Raw genomic sequence first — 16,377 nt, 5'->3', positions numbered from 1 at the left:
CCATAATAACGCTGCCATAAAAACACTGCCATAACAACACTTGCCATAATAACACTGCCATAATAACACTGCCATAATAACACTGCCATAACAACACTCCCATAATAACACTGCCATAATAACACTGCCAGAATAGCACTGCCATAATAACACTGCCATAAGAATACTTTCCATAATAACACTGCTATAATAACACTGCCATTACAACACTGCCATTACAACACTGCCATAACAGCACTGCCATAACAACACTCCCATAATAACACTGCCATACAACACTGCCATTACAACACTGCCATAACAACACTGCCATAACAACACTGCCATAACAACACTGCCATTACAACACTGCCTTAATAACACTGCCATAATAACACTAACATAACAACACTGCCATAATAACACTGCCATAACTACACTGCCATAATAACAAAGCCATAACAACACTGCCATAACAACACTGCCATAACAACACTGCCATAACAACACTGCCATTACAACACTGCCATTACAACACTGCCTGAATAACACTGTCATAATAACACTGCCATAACAACACTGCCATAATAACACTGCCATAACTACACTGCCATAACTACACTGCAATAATAACAATGCCTTAACAACACTGCCATAATAACACTGCCATTACAACACTGCCATAACAGCACTGCCATTACAACACTGCCATAATAACACTGCCATTACAACAGTGCCATAATAACACTGCCTTAATAACAATGCCATAACTGCACTGCTATAATAACAATGCCTTAACAACACTGCCATAATAACACTGCCATTACAACACTGCCATAATAACACTGCCATTACAACACTGCTATAACAGCACTGCCATTACAACACTGCCAAAATAACACTGCCATAACAACACTGCCATAACAACACTCCCTTAATAACACTGCCATAACAACACTGCCATAATAACACTGCCATAATAGCACTGCCATAGCAACACTGCCATAACAGCATTGCCATAGAACACTGCCATAATAACACATCCATAATAACACTGCCAGAATAACACTGCCATACAACACTGCCATAACAACACTCCCATAACAATACTGCCATAATAACACATCCATAATAACACTACCAGAATAACACTACCAGAATAACACTACCAGAATAACACTGCCATAACTACACTGCCATAATAACAATGCCTTAACAACACTGCCATAATAACACTGTCATAACAACACTGCCATTACAACACTGCCTTAATAACACTGCCATAATAACACTGCCATAACAACACTGCCATAATAACACTGCAATAACTACACTGCCATAATAACAATGCCTTAACAACACTGCAATAATAACAATGCCATTACAACACTGCCATAACAGCACTGCCATTACAACACTGCCATAATAACACTGCCTTAATAAAACTGCCATAACTACACTGCCATAATAACAATGCCTTAACAACACTGCCATAATAACACTGCCATTACAACACTGCCATAACAGCACTGCCATTACAACACTGCCATAAAAACACTGCCATAATAACACTGCCATAACAACACTGCCATAATAACAATGCCTTAACAACACTGCCATAATAACACTGCCATTACAACACTGCCATAACAGCACTGCCATTACAACACTGCCATAATAACACTGCCATAACTACACTGCCATAATAACAAATCCTTAACAACACTGCCATAATAACACTGCCATTACAACACTGCCATAACAGCACTGCCATTACAACACTGCCATAATAACACTGCCATAACAACACTGCCATAATAACACTGCCATACTAACACTGCCATAATAACACTGCCATTACAACACTGCCATAACAGCACTGCCATTACAACACTGCCATAATAACACTGCCATAACTACACTGCCATAATAACAAATCCTTAACAACACTGCCATAATAACACTGCCATTACAACACTGCCATAACAGCACTGCCATTACAACACTGCCATAACAACACTGCCATAACAACACTGCCATAATAACACTGCCATAATAACACTGCCATACTAACACTGCCATAACAACACTGCCATACTAACACTGCCATAATAACACTGCCATAACAACACTGCCATAATAACACTGCCATAACAACACTCCCTTAATAACACTGCCATAACAACACTGCCATAATAACACTGCCATAATAGCACTGCCATAGCAACACTGCCATAACAGCATTGCCATAGAACACTGCCATAATAACACATCCATAATAACACTGCCAGAATAACACTGCCATACAACACTGCCATAATAACACTCCCAGAACAACACTGCCATAACAACACTGCCATAATAACACATCCATAATAACACTACCAGAATAACACTACCAGAATAACACTGCCATAACTACACTGCCATAATAACAATGCCTTAACAACACTGCCATAATAACACTGTCATAACAACACTGCCATTACAACACTGCCTTAATAACACTGCCATAATAACACTGCCATAACAACACTGCCATAATAACACTGCAATAACTACACTGCCATAATAACAATGCCTTAACAACACTGCAATAATAACAATGCCATTACAACACTGCCATAACAGCACTGCCATTACAACACTGCCATAATAACACTGCCTTAATAAAACTGCCATAACTACACTGCCATAATAACAATGCCTTAACAACACTGCCATAATAACACTGCCATTACAACACTGCCATAACAGCACTGCCATTACAACACTGCCATAAAAACTCTGCCATAACAACACTGCCATAATAACAATGCCTTAACAACACTGCCATAATAACACTGCCATTACAACACTGGCATTACAACACTGCCATAATAACACTGCCATAACACTGCCATAATAACACTGCCATTACAACACTGCCATTACAACACTGCCATAATAACACTGCCATAACAACACTGCCATTACAACACTGCCATTACAACACTGCCATTACAACACTGCCATAAGAACACTGCCGTAATAACACTGCCATTACAACACTGCCATAATTACACTGCCTTAATAACACTGCCATAACTACACTGCCATAATAACAATGCCTTAACAACACTGCCATAATAACACTGCCATTACAACACTGCCGTTTCAACACTGCCATAATAACACTGCCATAACTACACTGCCATAATAACTATGCCTTAACAACACTGCCATAATAACACTGCCATTACAACACTGCCATAACAGCACTGCCATTACAACACTGCCATACTAACACTGCCATAATAACACAGCCATAACAACACTGCCATAACAACACTGCCATAACAACACTGCCATAATAACACTGCCATAATAACAATGCCTTAACAACACTGCCATAATAACACTGCCATTACAACACTGCCATTACAACACTGCCATTACAACACTGCCATAACAACACTGCCGTAATAACACTGCCATTACAACACTGCCATAATTACACTGCCTTAATAACACTGCCATAACTACACTGCCATAATAACAATGCCTTAACAACACTGCCATAATAACACTGCCATTACAACACTGCCATTACAACACTGCCATAACAACACTGCCATAATAACACTGCCATAACAACACTGCCATAATAACACTGCCATTACAACACTGCCATAACTACACTGCCATAATAACAATGCCTTAACAACACTGCCATGATAACACTGCCATTACAACACTGTCATTACAACACTGCCATAATAACACTGCCATAACAACACTGCCATAATAACACTGCCATTACAACACTGCCATAATAACACTGCCATAACTACACTGCCATAATAATGCCTTAACAACACTGCCATAATAACACTGCCATTACAACACTGCCATAACAGCACTGCCATTACAACACTGCCATAATAACACTGCCATAACTACACTGCCATAATAACAATGCCTTAACAACACTGCCATAATAACACTGCCATTACAACACTGCCATAACAGCACTGCCATTACAACACTGCCATAATAACACAGCCATAACAACACTGCCATAACAACACTGCCATAATAACACTGCCATAATAACACTGCCGTAGCAACACTCCCTTAATAACACTGCCATAATAACACTGCCATAATAGCACTGCCATAGCAACACTGCCATAACAGCATTGCCATAGAACACTGCCATAATAACACATCCATAATAACACTGCCAGAATAACACTGCCATAACAACACTGCCATAACAACACTCCCATAACATCACTGCCAGAACAACACTGCCATAATAACACATCCATAATAACACTACCAGAATAACACTGCCATAATAACACTGCCATACAACACTCCCATAACAGCACTGCAATAACAACACAGCCATAATAACACTGCCATGATAACACTGCCATACAACACTCCCATAACAGCACTGCCATAACAACACTGCCATAATAACACTGCCATACAACACTCCCATAACAGCACTGCCATAACAAAACTGCCATAATAACACTGCCATTACAACACTGCCATAATTACACTGCCATAATAACACTGCCATACAACACTCCCATAATAACCCTGCCATAATAACACTGCCATATATCACCCTGAATCAGTTAAAGCTTCCATTGCAGGCGTACATGGTTTTCCATTTTGTTCCAGGTCTGGAAGCGACAAGGAGGTGGAAAACAAATTAGCACACAGACATTTGAATGTTTTTACTGTGGCAAAGGTGCTGAAAATTTCCAGGACGGTTCTGAATCTCATGCATTGATGCACGTTTTTACAAGTCAAAGAACAGGCACATTAGCAGGTGTCACCTAAAACAATAAGTAAGAGAATACACAGGCCCCGCCCCTTCTTATAACAAACATCCTCGGGCTGATCAAACTCTGCTTTAGGTTTAGTGGTCAGGACGGAGTAATGCTCTGTCCTACATTCACAGAATTCAATATGAAGGTTGATTAAATTTACCTTTAATACGATTCAAAGATCAAGTGTACAATCACCAATTATATTGAAATGTTCAGGAGTATCCTTTGCTTCTCTAAAGTTGCCACTGCCCCAGATGACCATAAGATCATAAGACATAGGAGCAGAATTAGGCCACTCGGCCCATCGAGTCTGCTCCGCCATTCAGTCATGGCTGATATTTTCTCACCCCATTCTCCTGCCTTCTCCCCATAACCCCTGATCCTCTTATTAATCAAGAACCTATCTATCTCTGTCTTAAAGAACTCAGTGATTTGGCCTCCACAACCTTCTGCAGCAAAGAGTTCCACAGATTCACCACCCTCTGGCTGAAGAAATTTCTCCTCATCTCTGTTTTAAAGGATCGTCCATTTAGTCTGAGATGGTGTCCTCTGGTTCTAGTTTTTCCTACAAGTGGAAACATCCTCTCCACGTCCACTCTATCCAGGCCTTGCAGTATCCTGCAAGTTTCAATAAGATCCCCTCTCATCCTTCTAACTCCAATGAGTACAGACTCAGAGTCCTCAAACATTCCTCATCCGACAAGTTCTTCATTCCAGGGATCATTCTTGTGAACCTCCTCTGGACCCTTTCCAAGGCCAGCACATCCTTCCTTAGATATGGGGCCCAAAACTGCTCACAATACTCCAAATGGGGTCTGACATTATATAGCCTCAGAAGTACATCCCTGGTCTTGTATTCTAGCCCTCTCGACATGAATGCTAACATTGCATTTGCCTTCTTAACTGCCGACTGAACCTGCACATTAACCTTAAGAGAATCGTGAACAAGGGGCGCGATTCTCCGACCCCCCACCGGGTTGGAAAATCGCCGGGGGCCGGCGTGAATCCCGCCCCCGGTGTGTCCCGAATTCTCCGCCACCGGAGATTCGGCGGGGGCGGGAATCGCGCCGCGCCGGTCGGCGGAAATCCCCCGGTGATTCTCCGGTCCGCGATGGGCCAAAGTCCCGCCGCTGTCAACCCACGCCAGCCGGCGTGGATTGAACCACCTTTCAAACGGCGGGACAAGGTGGCGCGGGCGGGCTCCGGGGTCCTCGGAGTGGTGCGGGGCGATCTGGCCCCACGGTGGCCTTGCCCGCGATCGAGGCCCACCGATCCGCTGGCGGGCCTGTGCCGTGGGGGCACCCTTTTCCTTCCGCCTTCACCATGGTCTTCATTATGGCGGAGGCAGAAGAGACCCCCTCCACTGCGCATGCACGGGGATGCCGTGAGCGGCCGTTGACGCTCCCGCGCATGCGCCGCACGACAAAGTCATTTCCGCGCCAGTTGGTGTGGGGCCAAAGGCCTTTCCCGCCAGCTGGCGGGGCAGAAACCAGTCCGGCGCGGGCCTAGCCCATCAAGGTGAGGGCTCGGCCCCCCAAGATGTGGAGAATTCACGCCGTTTTTTGGCGCCAGTCGGCGGACATTGTGCCGATTGCGGAGAATCCCGCCCAAGGACTCCCAAGACCCTTTGTGCTTCTGCTTTCCGAAGCATTTCCCCATTTAGAAAATAGTCTATGCCTAAATTCCTCCTTCCAAAGTGCATAAACTCACACTTGACTGGGGCTGGTTTAGCACACTGGGCTAAATCGCTGGCTTTTAAAGCAGACCAAGCAGGCCTGCAGCACGGTTCAATTCCCGTACCAGCCTCCCTGAACAGGCGCCGGAATGTGGCGACTAGGGGATTTTCACAGCAACTTCGTTGAAGCCTACTTGTGACAATAAGCAATTTTCATTTCATTCATTTCATTTCATTTTCATTTTCCAAATTGTATTTCATTTGCCACTTCTTTGCCCACTCTCCTAGCTGTCCAAGTTCTTCTGCAGCCCCCTTGCTTCCTCAATACTACCTGTCCCTCTACAGATCTTTGTATCATCTGCAAACTTAGCAACAGTGCCTTCAGTTCCTTCTTCCAGATCATTAATGTATATTGTGAAAAGTCGTGGTCCCCGCACAGACCCCTGAGACACACCACTAGTCACCGGCTGCCATCCTGAAAAAGACCCCTTTATCCCCACTCTCTGCCTTCTGCCAGTCAGTCAATCCTCTATCCATGCCAGGATCTTACCCTGAACACCATGAGCTCTTAACTTATTTAACAGTCTCCTATGCGGCACCTTGTCAAAGGCCTTCTGGAAATCTAAATCATTTTTCCTTATAGGGCCGGGGTGGGGGGGTAATTGAACCTGCGCTGACTCACAAAATCAGCTGTCCAGCCAACTGAGCTAAACAGCCCCGATAGTTCCACCAGCTCCCATGTATGTATCACATAAATGTATCACTTTGCAATTTGCTGCATTCAATTTCATCTGCCAACGGTTCGCCCAGCTTATATCCCCCTCACAATACGCAAGACATCCAAGCTTGTGTCACCTACAAATTTTGAATGGGACTCAAATGTAAGCCATTAATATAGTTCATAAAAAGTAAGGGTCCTATTGGAAATCCCACACATAGACCTTCCTCCAGTTATACTAATAATACAAATCTTTATTCGTGTCACAAGTAGGCTTACATTGACACTGCAATGAAGTTACTCTGAAAATCCCCTAGTCACCACACTCCGGCACCTGTTCGGGTACACTGAGGGAGAATTCAGAATGTCCAATTCACCTAAAAAGCCCGTCTTTCGAGATTTGTGGGAGGAAACCAGAGTGCCCGGAGGAGACCCACGCAGACACGGGGAGAACGTGCAGACTCCGCACAGACAGTGACCCAATCCGGGAATCGAACCCAGGTCCCTGGAGCTGTGAAGCTAACAAAGAACAACAAACAAAGAACAAAGAAATGTACATGATGTGGAGATGCCGGCGTTGGACTGGGGTGAGCACAGTACGAAGTCTTACAACACCAGGTTAAAGTCCAACAGGTTTGTTTCGATGTCACTAGCTTTCGGAGCGCTGCTCCTTCCTCAGGTGAAGGAGCAGCGCTCTGAAAGCTAGTGACATCGAAACAAACCTGTTGGACTTTAACCTGGTGTTGTAAGACTTCGTACAAAGAAATGTACAGCACAGGAACAGGCCCTTCGGCCCTCCAAGCCCGTGCCGACCATGCTGCCCGACTAAACTACAATCTTCTACACTTCCTGGGTCCATATCCCTCTATTCCCAACCACTGTGCTACCGTGCCACTTCTGGCTTCTGGTTAAATATTGTAGAAACCCACACTAACTCACCAAGGGACGCCTCCCAGCACCCGTAACCCACAGTGACCCAAGCCGGGAATCGAACCTGGGACCCGAGCGCTCACGTGCCGCCCTCAAGATCATCCACCCACCACTATCCTGTTTCCTACCGTCACTAAAACTTTGCAATATTGTTGCCATATTCCTCTTTTTATTCATTGGGCTTTAGCTTTGACAAGCCTACTATTGGAATTAATTTGCATTACAAGGTGGCTTGTTGCCATTCGTCATGTTGTACTTGCAGCCAGTTAGTTCAAGAGACAAACTGCTGCATTTTATTTGCAAAATAGCAGTTCCAGGAAAAGCTTGTGTCATTTTGTTTTCTCTAACTTACTCCATCTTCGTCTTTCCTGAACGTGCATACGTACATCTTGCGAAACCTACATACCTGTGGTAAATAAATCCCGCTCGTAGCCACAGTGCAGTGTGCCTTTAAGGATCCGGTTATTGATGAGCGTCACTGTAACAGTGAAGTACAACCTGACAACTTGTTATCTTGTATTTGCGAGGTGAGTGACTGAGGTCGATACATTCAGCGACTCTGAGGCAGGATTGATTTAACACAAGCTCAACCAACAAGGTAGGTGAAATTGCTTGGGGTTCACGAGCAAGACTCGCTTGTGTCGTTTTTAAACATGCTGTGACAAGATGTGACAACCTGAAACTTTCGGAAACTCTTGTTTGCTTTTCATTTTCCAATCCTCCACTTGGTGGACCCTGAACTCTGCCAGCTTCCCTTGCTCAGTGAGGGCAGAGAATTCTCAATAGCTCCAACAGCAGCTGTTGAGAGAAAGAGAGAGGGAACTAACATCGTGCTCCTGGTCACTTGTCACTTTCACTCCCCACTCCATTTAATTATTTCATTCTCTCACCTCCTAACCTGCTCCAATGAAGCTCAAGGTAATCCTGCCTCATCTTTAGATTCGGCTCTGCACAGTTTGCCGGATTCCACGTTTTTATTTATAAATTTAGAGTACCCAATTATTTAGGACTCATCTCAGTCCTAACGCCTTATTCAGAGACCATGATGTCCCCACATTTCCAGACCCCAGTGCAGGCAGGCCTGAAGTGTTAAATTAGTTGCTCTCTGGCTGACCTGTTGAGTACCGATTCATACCTGCACAAATTTGGGTTGCGGGGGTGAGAGCAGTGGTAATCACTACGCCGCCGTGCCACCCCCAACACTCTGTTTTTATTTTGTGAAATGATTGCGAGGGAGGGGGCACAAACAGGCCAAAACTCAGGATAATTAGGCAGAAGGATCTGATTTATTCTTCCTCGCCCCCTTTCGATGGTCTAAACTAATCGAGTAGATCAAGCCGACTCTGATTTAATTGGCAGGTTTGCACAACAACCTGCCATTCTTTCCGACCGTAGGCAAGGGAAAGGACGATGTTTTTATTCTGTTTTTTGGCTGACTGCCAGCGTATTCCAACCAGGAACTTCATTAGGGGAGGTAGCAGCACATCCTTGCTAAGGGAATACAAACAGAAGGAAAATCTGGCAGGATCCCTGTGCTGCCCAATCTTGGAAGGTTGTGTGGGGGAAAGGAATGAGAGAGGAGGGGTAGTTGGATCTATATCGCGTTCAGCCGGATCGAAATATAAACACTGAAGCTGTAGCACTGAGCATCTGAGGTGAGACAATCAGATACGAGGGCGGAGACAGCTGGCCTGATTTACAATGTGCCTTCACCCGTCTGATTGCTGTTTGTGCAATCTTGCTGTGCCTATAATTGGACCTCTTATTCGCTGACGCAATTACGGTTAGTACATTTTTCGTTAAGGCTCCATCAGTGGCCACCGCAGTTTTCAGTCTTTACAGGAAGCAACTGACAGACGGTGGAGCGACAACTTAGTGGGAAGGTTTGGAATGGAGTTGATGTGCGAAACTCCTGTATGGGTTATGAGACTCCTTGGGAAATCTGACACTAGGCCCGAAGTGGAGTCCATGTCAATAGTTACAAAAGAGGTACTAAGATCTGCAGAGGGATATCTGTGGAAAGTAATAAAGAACTGGAACAGCCGTGGATGATACTTAAAGGGGTGGTGCAGTGTGTTCAGTATAGCAGCGTCAGGGTCCCGGGTTCAATTCCAGCCTCGGGTTACTGTCTGTGCGGAGTCTGCACTTCCTCCCCGTGTCTGCGTGGTTTTCCGGGTTTCCTCCGGGTGCTCCGGTTTCCTCCCACGGTCCAAAGAGGTCTCGGTTAGGTGGATTGTCCATGCTAAATTGCCCCTCAGTATCTAAAAAAGGTTAGGTGGGGTTACGGGGATCTACGGGTGGGGCCGTGGGCCGAGTAGGGTGCTCTTTCAGAGGGTCTGTGCAGAATGGTCTCCTATTGTACTGTAGGGATTCTATGATTCCATGATTCATTAAAACAATCTAGTCAAGGATAAAGAAGCGAGGATGAAATTAAGTCCAAAGCATTATTGCAGAGAATTGCAGAAGGTTATCTGAAAAGCTTGCCGAAAGGAGGCTAACAAAGACAATTAGGGTGGAAAAATAATATAAGGAAAATTAAATGCCACCTTCCAAACCCACGACCACTACCATCTAGATGGACGAGAGCAGCAAATACCCGTGAATCCCACCAATTGGAAGATCCCCTCCAAGTCACTCATCAAGCCGACCTGGAAATATTCCACCGTTCCTTCACTGTCACTGGGTCAAAGTCCTGGAACTCCCTCCCTAACAGCACTGTGGGTGTACCTACACAGCAGGGACTGCAGCGGTTCAAGAAGGCTACTCACCACCACCAACTGAAAGTTGGCACAGTGATTAGCACTGCTGCCTCACAGTACCTGGGATCTGGGTTCAATTCCGATCATGTGTGAAGTTTGCACATTCTCCCCGTTGTTGCGTGGGTTTCCTCCGCGTGCTCCAGTTTCCTCCCGCAGTCCAAAGATGTGCCGGTTAGGTGGATTGACCATGTTAAGTTGCCCCTTAGTGTCCAAAAGGTTAGGTGGGGTAACTGGATTACATAGATGGGGGGGGGTGGGTCTTGGGTGCTTTTTCAGAGGCTCAGTGCAGACATTGTGGGTCGAAAGGCCTCCTTCTGCACTGTAGGAATTCTATGATTCTAACTAGGGATGGACAATAAATGCTGGCCTAACCAGTGATGCCCACAGCCCGTAAATGGATTTTTAAAAATAAAGATGGGGATGATCATGGAGGGATGATGAGCAAGATAGGGTGTGTCCAAGGTTAATTGTGTCGGGGCCTGTCTGGTGTCGGGGGAAAGACATCTCGTCATGGCTGGAGCCAAACTTGGAGGGGATGGTTGAGTTGTCGTGGTTCACATAATGGTGTTAATAGAACGAGGAACCAGACTCTGTTGTGAGGGTGTCCGGAGTTGAGGTCCAAATTAAAAAGCTGAAGCTCAGAGGTAATAATGCCTGAGGAGACCGAGTGAGAGGCTATTGCAATTCCAATCTGCACAAATGAAGCTAACTCAGGAAACAAGGAACTAGCAAATTGAATGGTGGAAACGATGCATGACTCTTTGTCAAAAGATCCAACAACAGAACATCCAGAAATGGGAATGCATAAGAAAAAACAGCAAGAATTTCTAAATTAAATGTTTCAACTGGCACGTTTTCCCTACCGCATCGAGCCTGTCTCCAAATGGGTGGATCGTGGGAGAGCCCCAAATTGGGCTCCGCGCCAGGCACAAAAGCTTGTACAGATTGCCCGACTCGCGGTGCCTGGCAGGATCTGAATCATACCATCACTGGGCGCGATCCAGATCATGATATTTAAATGAGCTATTAGGCACATTTAAACATCCCAATTCCATATTCACCCGGCGCCCGGGAGTCAACGATTGTAACTGCGAGGCCTCAACCAGGCGCCGTTTAGCACAGGTTTCTACAATCTTCAACCAGGCGTGATGGCACCTCGGGGGATCGCGCAGGCCATTAGAGCCACCCGGGTATCAGGAACAGGGAAGGGTAGTACACAGGCATTCCCCCAGCACCCAGACACCTTGGCACAGCCAGCCTGGTGCCCTTGCACTGCCCACCCGGCACCTTGACACTGTCTGCCTGGCACTGCCAGGATGCCTGGTTGGCACTGCCCAGGCTCCAGGTGCAGTGCCAGGCTGTCAGTGCCAAGGTGCCAAAATGGCACTGCCATGGGTCGGAGCCTGAGGGTGGATGAGGAGGGGTCTGCACGAAGGTTGAGGAGATGGAGAGGGGGAGGGGTGTCCAGGTCCTGAAAAGGGGAGGGGTATAGAGATTGGGGCGGCCTTTCAAAATGGCTCCCCGGTCTGTGAGGAGCGGGTCTTGCTCCTGCTGCCGATCTTAGCTCCCCAGTGCTTGAAAACGGTCCAAGTGTGGCCTTGACGTGGGAGGGGGTGGGGTGGGGATTGGGGGGGGGGAAACTCCCCGAGACCTCAGGCTAAGTGCTGTTGAAGAGCGGGATCAATCTCAACACCGCTGCCGTCGAGAAACATCCTCTTAAACCCGCTCGGAACCGGACTTGGACGTCTTTCCAGTGAATCGCGTCCATTATTTTTAGCTAATTTTATTGACGTTTTTGAAGAAATAACAGAATAACAAGCAGATGATATGGGCTGTCAGAATGTTTTCAGTAAGTCTTCAGATTAATGTTAAAGGTGGAGAGAGGGCCCAGATTGGATTGAAAGATTATCACAAACCAGAAAGCAAATGGTAGGAATTAAGAGAAGCTTCTCAGATGATTTCCAAACTTGGACAGAGGCCTATGGGGAAACTGCAGCTCCAAGTTCCCTTTCAAGTCACACACAATAGTAACTGGACCATATACCGCCGTTCCTTCATTGTCACATAGTCAAAATCCTAGGACTGCCTCCGTAACGGCACCGTGGTAGTGCTGTATGAACTGCAGCAGTTCAAGAAGAAGGTTCATCATCCCCTTCGCAAAGAAAACAAGGTATGGCCAATAAGGTCCTTGACCATGTTCCGCCTTCCAAATCTCTGTCCACCTTTCCCAGAGTTTTACTCCCTCGAACCGAGTTTCTTTCTTCACCAGTGTACCGAAACCAAAATTACAAATGCAATCCTATGTGATTAGGGTGGCGCAGTAGCACAGTGGTTAGCACTGTTGCTTCACAGCGCCAGGGTCCCAGATTCCCGGCTTGGGTCACTTTCTTTGCGGAGTCTGCACGTTTTCCCCATGTCTGCGTGGGTTTCCTCCGGATGCTCCAGTTTCCTCCCACAAGTCCCGGAAGACGTGCTGTTAGGTAATTTGGACATTCCGAATTCTCCCTCAGTGTACCCGAACAGGCGGCGGAATGTGGATTTTCACAGTAACTTCATTGCAGTGTTAATGTAAGCCTATATGTGACACTAATAAAGATTACTATTATTATTGTAATGGACTTTTGTGCCCTCTTCCATCAGTCGCAGAAAGTAATCACGCAGGTACAGCAGGCAGTAAAGAAGGCAAATAGTATGTTGGCCTTCACAGAGAGAGGATTTGGGTATAGTAATAGGGATGTTTTACTGCAATTGCAAAGGGCATTTGTGACGCCACTCCTGGACTTGGATTTGTTTATTGTCATGTGCACCGAGGTACAGTGAAAAGTATTTTTCTGCGTGCAGCTCAAACAGATCATTTAGTACATGAAAAGAAAATATGTAATAGGGCAACACAAGGTACGCAATGTAAATACATAGACACCGGTATCGGGTGAAGCACACAGGAGTGTAGTATTAATCAGACCAGTCCATAAGAGGGTCATTTAGGAGTCTGGTGACAGTGGGGAAGAAGCTGTTTTTGAGACTGTTCGTGCGTGTTTTCAGACTTTTGTATCTCCTGCCCGATGGAAGAAGTTGGAAGAGTGAGTAAGCCGGGTGGGAGGGGGTCCTTGATTATGCTGCCCGCTTTCCCCAGGCAGCGGGATGTGCAGATGGAGTCAATGGATGGGAGGCAGGTTTGTGTGATGGACTGGGCGGTGTTCTCGACTCTCTGAAGTTTCTTACGGTCTTGGGCCGAGCAGTTGCCATCCCAGGTTGTGATGCAGCCAGGTAGAGGGCTGGATTCTCCGCCCCGCCACGCCACATTTCTGCCCCGACCCGCCGGCGGGATTCTCCGTTACGCTGGCCGGTCAATGGGGTTTCCCATTGTTGGCCGGCCCCACGCCGTCAGGAAACCCCCGGGCGCCGGCAAAACAGAGGATCACACCGGCGGAGAATCCCGCCCAGGATGCTTTCTATGATTCTTCTGTAAAAATTGGTAAGAGTCAATGTGGACATGCCAAATTTCCTTAGTTTCCTGAGGAAGTAGAGTCACTGTTGTGCTTTCTTGTGTTGTAGCGTTGATGTGGGTGGACCAGGACAGGATTTTGGTGGTGTGCACACCTAGGTATTTGAAGCTGTTAACCATCTCCACCTCGGCCCCTTTGATTCAGACAGGGGTGTGTACAGTACTTTGCTTCCAGAAGTCAATGACCAGCTCTTTAATTTTGCTGCCATTGAAGGAGAGATTGTTGTTGATATACCACTCCACTAGGTTCTCCCTCCTATATTATGACTCATCGTTGTTTGAGATCAGTCCCACTACTGTCGTGTCATCAGCAAACTTGTAAATGGAGTTATAGGCAAATCCTGCCCTGCGGTCGTGTGTGTACAGGGAGTAGAGTAGGGTGCTAAGTACACAGCCTTGCAGGGCTCCGGTGTTGAGGACTATCGTGGAGGAGGTGTTGTTGCTTATCCTTACTGATTGTGGTCAATGGGTCAGAAAGGCAAGGATCCAGTTGCAGAGGGAGGAGCCATGTCCTCGCTTTTGGAGCTTTGATATGAGTTTGGCTGGGATTATGGTGTTGAAGGCGGAGCTGTAGTCAATAAATGATGTAGGAGTCCTGGTTGTCGCGATGCTCCAGGGACGAGTGTACGGTGCATTGGAGTATTGTGGAGTTTTGTGTCCTTATCTGAGGAAGGATGTTCTTGCTATGGAGGGAGCGCAGCGAAGGTTTACCAGGCTGATTCCTGGGATGGCGGGACGGTCATATGAGGAGAGACTAAATCAGTTAGGATTATATTCATTGGAGTTTAGAAGAGTGAGAGGGGATGTCATGGCAATTTATAAAATTCTAACTGGATTAGACAGGGTAGATTCATAAAGAATGTTCCCAATGGTGGGCGGGTCCAGAACTAGGGGTCATAGTTTGAGGATAAGGGGTAACCTTTTAGGACTGAGGTGAGTAGAAATGTCTTCACCCAGAGAGTGGTGAATCTGGGGAATTTACTACCACAGAAAGTGGTTGAGGACAAAATGTTGTGTAATTTCAAGACAAAATTAGATATAGCTCTTGGGGCTAAAGGGATCAAGGGATTTGGGGAGAAGGCGGGACAGAGTATTGATCTTGATGATCAGCCATGATCATAATGAATGGCGGAGCAGGTTCAAAGGGTCAAATGTTCTCCCCCAGCTTCTATTGTCTATATTTCTGTGGAACCTTTCTTTCTCATCCTTCTCAGCTTGCCTGCAGCCTTTGAGACAGTTGATCACACCATCCACCTCCAAGATTTCTCCACCGTCGACCAACTAGATGGGGTTGCTCTTGCCTGGCTCCAGCCATACCTACCTAATCTCTTCCCTCTGCTGAGTAGTTGCCTCGGGGTATCCTGAGAATCTGTCCTTGGCCCCCTCCTACTTCTCATCTGCAGGATGCCAGTCACGAACACAATCTGAAAACATTGCGTGGCTTTCACATGTATGGTGGCGAGGCCCACATCCCATGAACGTATATATAAAAAAAGTACTGGAAGGTTATATGGAAGGGATTCAATGAAGAGGCCTAGGAGGAGGCCCATGTGCTGCACATACATAATCAGCATGGACCAGTTGGGCTGTTTATGTATTCATTAGCACTCTGCCTACCCAAGAGCGAGATTCTTCCGATAGCAACAGCCCTCACCAGTTTCAGCAACTTTAAGAATGTCAGGCTGAACTTGAGGAAATGGGGAAGTGAAGGTTCAGAGGGAGGTCGATTAGAATATAAAGCATAGGGAAACTGTCACAGCCAATCCCGAACCTTTTGAAGTAAAATCTGTCATGATATGCAGACTTGCAGGTCATGATATACAGACAGGACATGAGCAGGCAGGACACTCAGGGGTGGTATCTCACTATAAAAGGCACGAGGCGCTTACACTCCGCCTCTTTCCACTGATGAACATCTACAGAGTGAGTCAGGGTGTATGTACAGTATCACACCTCCAGCACGTGGCTAAGAGCTAGTC

General features: G+C 46.2%; 1 protein-coding gene and 1 long non-coding RNA gene across 4 annotated transcripts in view; one reads left to right on the top strand and one right to left on the bottom strand.

Moving 5' to 3' along the window:
- Positions 1–16,377, bottom strand: part of LOC140411136 (uncharacterized) — a 179,097-nt gene that overhangs the window by 160,299 nt on the left and 2,421 nt on the right. The window lies entirely within an intron of this gene.
- xdh (xanthine dehydrogenase) overlaps positions 8,277–16,377 on the top strand; it is a 196,816-nt gene continuing 188,715 nt past the window's right edge. The window contains exon 1 of one of the 3 annotated variants that reach the window (XM_072500199.1): positions 8,277–8,661. The gene's annotated coding sequence lies outside the window, so the exon portion shown is untranslated. Of the gene's footprint in view, positions 8,733–9,695; positions 9,918–16,377 lie in introns of those variants that run through there. The other 2 variants (XM_072500197.1, XM_072500200.1) reach the window with 2 other exon arrangements.

This window comes from Scyliorhinus torazame, chromosome 4, assembly GCF_047496885.1.
Source record: "Scyliorhinus torazame isolate Kashiwa2021f chromosome 4, sScyTor2.1, whole genome shotgun sequence".
NCBI classification, from domain to species: domain Eukaryota; kingdom Metazoa; phylum Chordata; class Chondrichthyes; order Carcharhiniformes; family Scyliorhinidae; genus Scyliorhinus; species Scyliorhinus torazame.
This window is presented reverse-complemented; position numbering and strand designations above follow the sequence as displayed.